This window comes from Vulpes vulpes, chromosome 9 (genome assembly GCF_048418805.1).
Source record: "Vulpes vulpes isolate BD-2025 chromosome 9, VulVul3, whole genome shotgun sequence".
Classification (NCBI taxonomy): Eukaryota; Metazoa; Chordata; class Mammalia; order Carnivora; family Canidae; genus Vulpes; species Vulpes vulpes.
The window spans coordinates 13,857,722-13,870,315 of NC_132788.1; the positions used below are offsets into that span (position 1 = coordinate 13,857,722).

The window sequence follows — 12,594 nt, forward strand, 5'->3', positions numbered from 1 at the left end:
ATACCCACATCCAATCAGTCTCAGAGGACTTTAGACTCCACCTTCAAAATGATTGCTCAAGAGTTTCATGTTGAAAGAAGACCTATCGACCCTTACAAAATGAGCTAATAATATGACCCAGTCCCACTAAAAGACCATGAGCTAATCCCAATATCTAAACTTTTTACATATCCCACACACTTTTACCCTACCAATTACCTGCATGGAGATGGGTAGTCATTCTAAATATTAATTTTGATTCTACTTCTATCTGGCTTAACTTCTACTTTGTATCCACTTCACTAACTGCCTAAATGTTGGTAATGTGTGCAGGATGTGTTATAAATCTTATAGGTCCAGCTCAGTCCTTCTAGCTCTGACTGTAATGCAGATAGTGATTTCACACACTGCACTCAAAGTCAGAACTCAGATTTCTTAAGAGTCTATTAAAAAGTCAATCCAATTCGACAAACCTTTATTGCATGGCTGTGCTAGGAACTCTACTGGATGTGGAAGAGAACAAAATTCACAACTCTCAAGACACACATTGTCTGATATAGAACAGAGTCATTTAAACCAATAAGGTCAATAGTGTGCGATAAAACGAATACGAGTTTCGATACAAGGTAAGAGAAATTAACCCCCAGCAAGCCAGAGAAAGAAAAGAGCAAGTCAAAGTTCAGAAGAAATACTGGGGGGCGGGAAATGGAGACAACCCAAGCAAGAAAAATTGAACAGAATTCTTTGCTGTTAAGCTCCTGTTCTTTATCATTAGTGATGCTGCTTTTGGCCCTAAGAGGGCAGATTGGGAAGCAGAACTGAATTCATAGACCAGAATATGTGCATTGGGTAAAAAATTGGAATTAAACTGTTTCTAAAGTCCCTTGCAAAACTTCAATATTTGATGACCCAAATGATCAAAAAGGACAGCATTAATCTAGTCAAGTTTTGACTCATAGAATGCTTTTGGCAAGGTTTGCATGAATAATACTATCTCATGGGTCTGATGCCAAATCTGAAATATTAATAGACTGTGTTAAGATTTAAATCGAGTCATAAACATGTCTCCAAGAGAAGATGCATGACAATTAGGAGAAAAAATAATCTGGAGCTGTTTCTTTCCGCGAACCATTAGAACTGCGAACAGCTACAATCTGTCTTTGAAATTTTCCTTGAAAGTAAAATCACGAAATAACAAAGGACAAAACTGCAAAACTGCTTGTACCTATACAGCAGCCTGGGTATAATTTTGTTTTAATTCTGTTTTAAGAAATTTTGACCACTTGTAAGGGAAACATTTTCTTCTGGAATCTGTAAATTAGTCTTGGCATTGCTTTTCCAACAGGCAGGGGTAAACACATTCCCATCTTCATCAGACTAAAAACAGACAACAAATTTCATCTTTCTTTGGAATAGTGTGCTTCTTTTGACATTCTTTCAGTGATTCTTAAAAATAGAACTAGATTTGGGACGCCTGGGTGGCTCAGCAGTTGAGCATGTGCCTTCGGCTCAGGGTGTGATCCTGGAGTCACGGAATCAAATCCCACATGGGGCTCCCTGTGAGGAGCCTGCCTCTCACTCTGCCTATGTCTCTGCCTCTCTCTCTGTCTCTCATGAATAAATAAATAAAATCTTTTTAAAAATTAGAACTGGATTTGAATGCTGACTCCAGCTTGTATAAGGCAGTTTTACCTAGGATCCTTTGTCTTCCTATGACATTGAAATAGCAAGACCTGCCTTATCTCATAAAGCATTTATGAGGTCCACATCAGATCTGAAAACACAGCAGAGGTATAAAACATCACATACAAACGAAAACTTGTGCATGAATATTCATAGTAGAGCTATTCATAAAAGCCAAAAAGTGAAAATAACTAATTCAAAGATCCATTGACTGATGAATGGATAAACAAAAATAGCATAGGTATATGATGGAATATTATTTGGTCATAAAAAGGAAGGAAATACTGAGGCATGTTACAACATAGATGAATCTTCAAAACATTATACTAAATGATAGAAGTCAAACACAAGGGGCCCCTGGGTGGCTCAGTGGTTGAGCATCTGCCTGTGGCTCGGGTCATGATCCCAGGGTCCTGGAATCAAGTCCCACATCGAGCTCCCAGCAGGGAGCCTGCTTCTCCCTCTGCCTATGCCTCTGTCTCTGTGTGTGTGTGTCTCTCATGAATAAATAAATAAATCTTAAAAAAAAGAAGTCGGACACAAAAAGCCACATGATATGACTCCACTTAAATGAAATGTCCAGAGTAAGTGTATCCACAAAGAAAGTAGATTAGTGTTTGCAAAGTGGGGGGAGGGGAGGTAGGGGTGGCTATGGAGTCACTGCTAATGGGGACTGATGAAAACGTTTTGAAAGTAAGATCATGGCGATGACTACGTGATTCTATGAATTTACCAGAAACCATTGAATTTGTACACTTTCAAGGGGTCAATTTATGGTACATGAATTATATTTTAATTTTATAAATTATATAATAAAAATACAGTATACAAATATTTCATTATTTAGGAGTCCCTTTATTTCCAAATTAGGGATGCTTCCTATCCTATAGCTCCTATTTTCCCCTCCCTCAAAATCTCTCTCTAAAGTACCAAAGCTACCCTACTAGGCTTCTGAACAATAACTAGAAAGCAATTGGTAATTTTAAAAAAGCAGCTGGGCAGTCCGGGTGGCTCAGCGGTTTAGTGCCACTTTCAGCCCAGGGTGTGATCCTCGAGACCTGAGATCGAGTCCCACGTCAGGCTCCCTGCATGGAGCCTGCTTCTCCCTCTGCCTATGTCTGTGCCTCTCTCTTTCTGTGTCTCTCATGAATAAATAAATAAAATCTTTTTTAAAGAAAGAAGAAAGAAAGAAAGAAAGAAAGAAAGAAAGAAAGAAAGAAAGAAAAGAAAGAAAGAGAGAAAGAAAGAAAGAAAGAAGAAAGAAAGAAAGAAAGAAAGAAAGAAAGAAAGAAAGAAAGAAAGAAAGAAAGAAAGAAAGAAAGAAAGAAAGAAAGAAAGAAAGAAGCTGTGGAGGGGCACCTGGCTGACTCAGAACAGCATGAAACTCTTGATCTCAGGGTCATGGGTTTGAGCCCCATGTTGGGTGTAGAGATTACTAGAAATAAATAAATAAACTTTAAACGTATTTTTAAATAAATAAATAAATAACTTTAAAAAGCAGGTGTGGGGCAGCTCAGGTGGCTCAGCGGTTTAGCGCCGCCTTTAGCCCAGGGCCTGACCCTGGGGACCCAGGATCGAGTCTCACGTCAGGCTCCCTGCATGGAGCCTGCTTCTCCTTCTGCCTGTGTCTCTGCCTCTCTCTCTCTCTCTCTTAATCTCTCTCTCTCTCTCTCTCATGAATGAATGAATGAATGAATGAATGAATAAATAAATAAATAAATAAATAAATAAAATCTTTTAAAAAAAGAATAAAAAGCAGGTGTGGAGAAAGAGTTGGTATTCATAAACATGATCGTATAATAAGAACTCCTTTTTCCTCATAAGTTGAACATCATGAAGAAAAGAGTTAACAGTGCCCTCTGGGGATACATGTGTTGTGACATCATTTTTTTACTCCATCACTTAGGGCTTCTTTTGCGCTTATAATTTCATCTGAGTAAAAATGTGTGCATGAGCGCACACATACACATTTGTGTGTATGAGGAGAAAATGTAAAGGCACAGCACAATTTGACCAGTTCACCTAATTCTTACCATTTCTGAAGAATGTTTTCTTACATTCTACAAATTCTGAATAACTGGTTTAAAAAACGGTCAATAGAAAATTATCAAAAATATGACATTAAAACTTTTTCTAAAATCATATAACATCATTACCCCAAATGTGGCATATTTATTTCCTATCCACAAACTATTTTCAAACAAAAAAGAAATGCAATTGTATTTAGTTTCGTCATTTTGTAAGAACGACTAAGGACTATACAACATAGTTTTCACAGAGAATTAACTTGTAATTGTACTGATTATTATTTTTACCACCCAAAGAAATAGCATGGAGCAATAAAGGCAAAGAGATTTTTTAAATTAATTTCTTTAACAGTATAGATATGACACGAAAGTGAACACCTTAAAAAGTAGCAGAGTAATATGCTCCCATCTTCACTGTTGTTACTGTATAAACTTGAAAAGAGGAGGTTGTGGAGGGATATTAATAGCCATTGTCTCTGAGCGGTGCATGGTGCATGGTCTTAGCTTCTTCGTGCTCATCTATATTTGTTCACTTTTCTGCAGTAAAGACGTAAAAAAAAAAAGGTAGAGAATCATTATAATAAAAGAGAAGAAGGTATTTATAAATAGAAACACTGTCATTGTTTTAGCTTTATTTTACCAAAAGATGCCCTCCAAAATAAGGCCAGCTTCTCTATGATTTTAGGAAGATTAATTTAAAACTCCAAATAAAACAAAGGAAATTTGCTCAAGACTAAGCAAGGTACGTACAAAGCAAGTCCTTTAGGAGAGAAACTTGTTAAGTCATTTATATTGTTTTACTAGATTTTTTCCTTTTTCAGCTTTTTGGTAGTCACTAGGGTCTCAGCCTAAATTATAGAGTGTTTTCAGAGAAATGCCTTTTTTTCTCATTTTAAAATATTATTTTAAGAATAATTTGTAACTAAAACACAGTATGCAAACAGATGATCCTAAGTTTATTCTTAAGTAGGTATTTTTGTTTACGCAATCTTTTGCATCAGTAAAATCTATCTTCATAGAAAGCACAAAAGCAAGGTCCAGTCCATCATGTATATAACTATAGGACTTTCACCTGATTCTTAACATGATCATTAATGCATAAAGAATTCCATCCAATACACATAGACTTAGAGTTCTGTCTTCCCTGACATCACTCACTCGCCAGAAATTCATCTTTTAAAAATTTGGGACTTATTTTGCCTGTATAATAAAGTTCCTATTTATTTGTCATCAGACGAAGAAAAAATTTAAACAACCAAATATTTTTCTCAGATAAATAACAACCAAATAAAACTGATATGGAGAATTTATTCAGGAATTTATCCTACTTACACACTTACACAGGTACATACACTTATATTTATAATTGTGTTAATTGCAGCATTACTGGAAACAACCAATATATTAATCAATTCTGAACTGGTTAAGTTAAATCAAGGTGCAACCAAATGATAGAGTATTGTGCTTTCCTTAAAAAGACACAAGTACATCTCCAAGATATATCATTAAGTGAAAAGTCTAAAGTATAACCCAGTAGGTATTATAGGATCCCATCTATGTAAAACACAAAAGGGTATACATATAGGTGTATCTATGCATAAAAAATATCTGTAAAAATACCTCCTGGGATAGCTCAGCCTTTTTGTTTCATCAGGCCTTCAACTAATTGGATGAGGTCCACTTATATTAGGAAGTATAATCTTTCTCATCTTCTACTCAGGCTACTGATTTAAATGTTACTCTCAGCCTCAAATACCCTCACAGAAATACCCAGAATGTTTGATTAAATATCTGGACACCTGAGTAAAAGAAATTTTCTCCTGTCTGACTGTCTTCAAACTGGGCCACTATTTTATTGAAACTCAAACATCGGTTCTTTCTGGGTCCAGACTTCAGATTGGAACTCCATCACCAGCCCTCCTAGGTCTCCAGCTTGCTGACCACAGAGCTTAGGACTTGTCAGCCTCCATAGCCACATTAGCCAATTCTTTCAAAAAATCTTTTATTATTTATTTATTATTTATAGTAAGTCCTCTTTTGAGAATCTATCTGTATATGTCTATATATATATATATAGAGAGAGAGAGAGAGACACATTTTTAAGGAAATACATAGATATATAGACATGTTGGTGCCATTCCTTCAGAGAACTCTGACTAACACATACCAGATTCAAAGAAACATAATCCCAGAGAAACTGAGACACTCAGCTCGTGCAATTTCTCAACTCTTAGAAGTGGCCCCTCCTGATAGAAAAGTATAGCAAGGTTTGGAAAAGGGTTTGGACACATGCTCCTAGCACTTTTACTAGAAATATTACTGAGAAATCTGTTTATATGCTAGCTTCTTTTTTTCTAATTTGTTTCACATATTCTTAAAACAAACCTCAAATTTGTCCTATAAAATAGAAGCTACTGTTTGCTCCCGCTCATCCAGTGTCTATGGGCATAAGCGAACTGTGTATAAAGGATTGCTTATAAATAAACGGATTTGCTAAACCCTGAGAAGACGCTGATTTTCAACACTCATTCTTCCAGTCATGGCATGTAACTGCAACCACAACAGACAACACATGCATTTTTGCAGGTGAGTTGTAGATCAACCAAGTAGCCAAGCAGCAGTTGGGATAGATATGCCAGGACTGGGAAAAAAATTGTCTTTGCTCAATCCAATTGCAATCGACAGAGGAAGTTTTTTTTAATAAAATCTCAGAATTTATGGATACTCCTGACATTAGAATTGTGGAACATAAGGATATTTTCAAAAGGAATATATTTTATCACTCACAAGGGAAGCCAAAGACAAATGAAAATATCACGGAAACATACAATTTTTAAGGGGGAGATTAAGAGCTGAACTCAAACTTTCAGAAAAAGGAACAATTGGATGATAAAGTCCAGTGGAAATATATGCAGACAGTAAGAACATGTGCAAGTAAATGGGCAGTGGAAATTGTAACATAGCAATGCTTTCCTAAGGCTTCATTTGACACGTCTGTCTCCATGAAGTAATAGTAGGATCCTGTTTCACAAATAAGAACTGTGAGGCTTGGAGGCTCTGGTAATTTCAGAATCCTAGACTCTGAATCAGGGTAACGCACCTCTTTCCATCCATGTCTCCCCAATGTGCTGCTTTTCCTGACAGTTTCATTGTGCTCATTACTTTCCCTGCAGTTCCAAGCCAATACTAATGGTATTCTTCCCAAAGTGCGCTGTTACATAACCCCTGGGGTAGACTTTTCCTCTCTCTTTGTCCCTTTGTAGTATTCACTGTCTGGAAGACGATTCTTCTGGACCTAGAAGGCCCTGGTGACGGCTCTGGGAAACAAAGGAGTGGCTGGGGAGAGAAAAGAGAGCCATACCTCTCCCTCTTACAGATGCTGCTTCATGAACCTTTGTCCAAAGCCACCTTGCTCAGGACTACTTGAAGAGTTAAGTAAATCTCAGAAAGACCAAAGACATGCAGAGCCATTTGGTACAGAGGGCGATTTTTGTTTTAAATATTTGAATCTGAAGGTCTTTAAGTGAGACATACACTCACCACAATCCCCAGCTGTCTTACACTTGGCTGCCTCAGACATTCGAGACACATCTGTGGCCCCTAAAGGCATATGAATTTGTAGTTTCTGAGGCAGTTCTTTCCTGCCAAGTCACTGGTGTTTATTCCAAAGCTGCACTGAATAAGGAGTGTAGAGAATGGGTGTGGGATCAAAGATTGCACCCCTGGTCTAGATGCTCAGTTCTCTTAAGCTTCACTGCAGTTAAGATTTCATGTCTCACCTCCTGGGCAGGGGGATGAACCCCATGAGGAAGCATCTCAAAGCTTTCAAAGCTTTCGGAGAGTACCATACCTGGGTCTCCTTGCTTCCACCTACAAGCTTTCCCTCTAACACCATCCCCTCTAATATCCTCTCCCTTATCTTTTCCCAGTTCTTTTCACCCCTTCCTAGAGAAATAACCGGGTAAATCATAAACCCAGGCACTGAGTGCCAATGATAACAATCACGATAAGAGGAAACATGCATAGAATTTATACTATATGCCAGGCACTATGCACTTTATTTTTTTTTAATTTTTATTTTATTTATTTATGATAGGCACACAGTGAGAGAGAGAGAAAGGCAGAGACACAGGCAGAGGGAGAAGCAGGCTCCATGCACCGGGAGCCCGACGTGGGATTCGATCCCGAGTCTCCAGGATCGCGCCCTGGGCCAAAGGCAGGCGCCAAACCGCTGCGCCACCCAGGGATCCCAGGCACTATGCACTTTAGTATTTTAATATAATGCTCAAGGGAATTACCTTTTTAAAAGATTTTTATCTCATGAGAGACAAAGAGAGGAGAGGCAGAGACATAGGCAAAGGGAGAAGCAGGCTACCCACAGGGAATCTGATGTGGGACTCAATCCCAGGACCCAAGATCATGCCCTGAGCTGAAGATAGACGCTCAACCCCTGAGCCACCCAGGCATCCTTGCTCAGTGGAATTATTAACTCTATTTTACATATGAAGAAGATGAAGCTCCAGGCATAGAATGACATTCTGATGTCACAGGCTATGGGATTCCAATCCAGATGGCTAGTCCTGGGCGCTCTTCTGCTTTCTACCCTAGCCATCCAGTGTATTCTGGCTTTAAAGAGGAAAGAGCTGTGTTCCAACTCAGGCTACGAATGTCTGCCCCAAGAAGGAGAAGCAACTGGGGGTTGGGGCAGGGCAGAAGGGAGGGAAAGTGGGAGTCTTCTTGGCTGCAAGCCCCCACCTACCCCCTCTCTACAGAGAAGCGAAACCAAACATTTACCAACACAACTATTCATTTCGTTTTGAACATTGGCCTGGGAGTATAGAATAAAAATTTATATTCTTCCCATTAATGTAACTTTGACTTTATTTCCCACAAATTAATATCCTCATCTTACTAGGACTAGAATGCATTCTCTCTTTTCTCTAGACAGATCACATCATAGAGCATCCCACATGAATCAGACAGTAACACAAGGCCCGAATACCCTTTCCAAGAGAGGAGGCAGGGGACAGGAAGGGAGAAGAAGGTAGGAAAGAGTCTCAATGAACCTTTTCATAGTTTAATATATGGTACATTCTCATTGAACGTTGATACCTCTTTAATATTAGGTCTTTAAAACTCTACATAGAAGAAGAAACAAGACACCCAGAAAATGTATCCTATTAGAAGGCCCCAGGGATCCAGGAACCCCTACAGATCTCAAACCTGGCTCTTTTCCCTGGATGTTGCAAGAGGCTAGCTTCCTTTATGGAGGCAGGAGCTTTGTGAGCCCCTGAGAGGCTGCTACTAAGTGACCAGAGCCTACTGTGATCTAGGACTCACCCCTGATGGTCAACTACAGAGGTTTATAGAAGTTAAATAAATGACTAAGAAAAATAAATAAGGCATAGATGCGTTCCTACATTTGTGATGTACTCAGAGTGGAAAGCCATTCAGAGCTAATTGCTAAGCAAATTAACAGACGAACCGAATTGCCCAGAAATTGTCATTTGGTTTGGGTAACATAATGCAGTGTATTAAGCACAAACTATCATTGACCCTAGAGGGACTTTTATTTAAGAAGGGGGAGAGATTATGCCTTAGAGCATTCATTTTTTAAGCTCTTTACCATCTGTTTGGGTGAAAGACTATAAAGGCCGGTAATCACCATTATCACCAATTATCTGTCACTAGAAATTTTTTTTCAGTTTATCATTAGCATTGAATTTGAAGCAAGAAGCAGGCTTATTAAATCCTAGAATAGATTTTTATTCTCTTTGGAGACATGTAGTTCACAAAACACTTTTGATATTCTAACTCTAAGTCCTAAAATCATAGGATCTAAGCCTCACCAGTCCTTATAGTCAGAGGTATAGCCTGAGCTGAACTAAGGTAGGTTCCAGCTGGATGTTACCAGGTAGACTCTGACAAGGTAGACGAGTAACAGGTAAGTATCAGAGGAGACCACCTCTGGCGTGGATTTCGAAGGCCCTCTAAGATTTGGTGAGTCTAGGCCCTGAAAGAGGAAGGTAGTGTGTGTTTACTAGACAGTGAATAAAACTCTTATTTCCTTATCCTCTTGCATTAACATAAATGCTTAACACAATGTCAGTCCATAGAGGAAGCTTGATAAACATTAATTGTTGTCAGTAGTTGTAGGAGAATGGTTCTTGGTTTTGCTTGACTTAATCAAATTACATCTAATAATCTAACTCTATTTTAAGAGTTGGGGTATCAGGTAGTCTATCTTTCTCACAAGATTACTAAGCAAACTCTTATTCCAGTTGCCTTATATCTAGATTGTTTCATTTCATAGCTTGATTTCCCTCTCAACACACAGTAAAATCAAATTACCCTGCTCCTTGACTCCAGAGTCAAGGATTTACCCAAGAATGAAAAAATATTTTCTGGAAGAAACGTGGCAGTCTCTCTCCACAATGTGTCTTCAGAGGTGATGAACACCTCTGAAAAATCTAAATGCTTCAGCCAAATAATGCTTAATGCCCTTGACAACCTGATACCATCTGATATTTCCATCCTCATTACCTGATTGCTCCCTTCATGAACCTTGGGCTACAGTGAATCCAGGCTGCACAATGATCCCAGAACCTCAGAGTTTAATTAATCATTGAGTTTTGTCTTTTAAAAAGCATCCTTGGGATACCAGGGTGGTCAGTTAAGTGTCCGACTCTTGGTTTTGGCTCAGGTGGTGATCTCAGGATCACAAGGTAGAGTGCCACTGCTCTCTCCCTCTCCCTCTGACCCTCCCTGCTAATGCTCTCTCTCTCTCTAAAATAAATTTTAAAAAAATTTAAAACAAAACACCCTCCCTCAGAGGACAACTCTTCCACAATACTTTTCTAAATTGTCCGAACTGGAACGATTTTCGTCTTTCTATGCTACCTTGTCGTGACCTGCCTGCTTGTCTATTCTCACTGCCTCCTAGTCACTGTATCTCCAGCTGGAGGCTTAACCATCACTAAAACCAGAGTGTGGATCGTGTTTATTATCTGAAGAAACTGTCCTAGTTCAATCTTCTAGTCCTTCTCTGATGGGAGTAAGAGTGGTCAGACTTGAGCTCGTTTCTATGACCAACCTTCTATCTTTGTCCTCATTTAGATAATTCAGTGTATGAGAGGCTATCAAATTGACCTTATCTTGCCCTGATCAGCCATTTTCTGAAACCACCATTCTAAGGCACGAGCTCAGCCAGACCTCCCTAACCTTGATGACCTTGTGGTGTTAGAGCAGTGGTTTCTAACTGGACATGTTTGGCAATGTCTGTTATCACAACCTGACAGGAGAGGGGTGCCACTATTATCTAGTGGGTAGAGCCCAGAGATGCTGGTAAACATCCTACCATGGACAGGACAGCCCCCCTCAACAAAGAATCATTTAACCCAAAATGTGAATGATGTTGAAGCTGAGAAACCCTACTTTAGACTACTGGGCAAATGGCCTTGAACAAATTACTGAATAGCTCAATGATTCAGAATTTTCCTCCAGAAACATACAGATATATTTCCTGTATGATTAACACATTACCTAACGCACTTCCTTTGGAACCTTTAGTACTTTGTCATAATTTGTGCAATGGAAAAAAAACTTAAATAATTATGCAATTATTTAACTATTCCTTCCTTATTCTATCTATACACCTTGAGGTTGGAAAAATTCTTGGCAGTAGTGAATTCCACGTGTATTCATCAAAACTTGGGGGATTCCAAAGGCTTTGATCACATTTTTCTCTTGATTTTTTTATTTTTATTTTTATTTTTTTAATTTATTTATTGCTCTCTTGATTTTTTAAATAAGATTTTTCAATAAAACTTTGTTTTATGGTGGTAAAATAAAATTAACATAAAATTAACCACCTTAACCATTTTTAAGTGTGCAGTTTAGTCATATTAAGTACATCCACATTCTTGTGCAACCATTCCTGCTATCCATCTCCAGAACTCTTTTCATCTTGCAAAATTGAAAAATCTAGATATACTGATTAAACCAAAACTCTTCAATTTCTTCTCCCCCTAAGCCCTGGCAATCAGCATTATACTTTGTATGTCTATGAATTTAACTACTCTAGGTACTCGTATAAGTGGAATCATACAGTATTTGTCTTTTTGTGACTAGCTTATTACACTTAGCATAATATCCTCAAGGTTCATCCATGTTCAGTTCATCCATGCATCAGAATTCCATTATTTTTAAGACTAAATAATGTATTACATTTTATCCAGTCATCTGTCAATAGACACTTGAGTTGCTTCCACCTTTTAGCTACTGTGAATAATGTTGCTGTGAATATGGTGGTACAAACATCTCTTTAAGGCCCTGCTTTCAATTCTTTGGTGCATACACCCAGAAGTGGAATTGCTGAATCATATGGTAATCAAATTTTTAATTTTTTAAGGAACAGCCATATTGTTTTCCTCAAGGCTATCCTATTTTACATTCCTACCAACAGTGCACCAAAGTTCCAGTTTCTCCACATCCTCACTAACCCTTGTTATTTTCTGGTTGTTTTTTTTATAGTAGCCATCCTTGCAGGTATGAGGGAGCATCTCACTGCAACTTTGATCTGTATTTACCACATGATTAGTGATGTTGAGCATCTTTGCATGTGTTTATCAGCCATTTGAATACCTTCTTTAGAGAAATGTCTATTCAAGCTCATTTTTAAATTAGGGTGTTTGGTTTTGTTGTTGAGTTTTAGGTGCTCTTTATATAATATTAATATTAATCCCTTAGGGTGCCTGGCTGGCTCAGTCAGCTGATTCTGCCTTTGGCTAAGGTCATGATCTCAGGGTCCTGGGATTGAGCCCCAAATCTGGCTTCCTGCTCAGAGGGGAGTCTGCTTCTCCATCTCTCTCTGCCCCCCGCCCTTCCTTGTGCTCTGTCTCTGTCT

At 38.4% G+C, this 12,594-nt stretch overlaps 1 long non-coding RNA gene across 1 annotated transcript in view; it reads right to left on the bottom strand.

Moving 5' to 3' along the window:
* LOC112925536 (uncharacterized) overlaps positions 1-12,594 on the bottom strand; it is a 69,663-nt gene that overhangs the window by 35,132 nt on the left and 21,937 nt on the right. The window contains exon 5 of the long non-coding RNA XR_011994138.1: positions 4,068-4,226. This is a non-coding gene — a long non-coding RNA (uncharacterized lncRNA). The remainder of the gene's footprint in view (positions 1-4,067; positions 4,227-12,594) is intronic.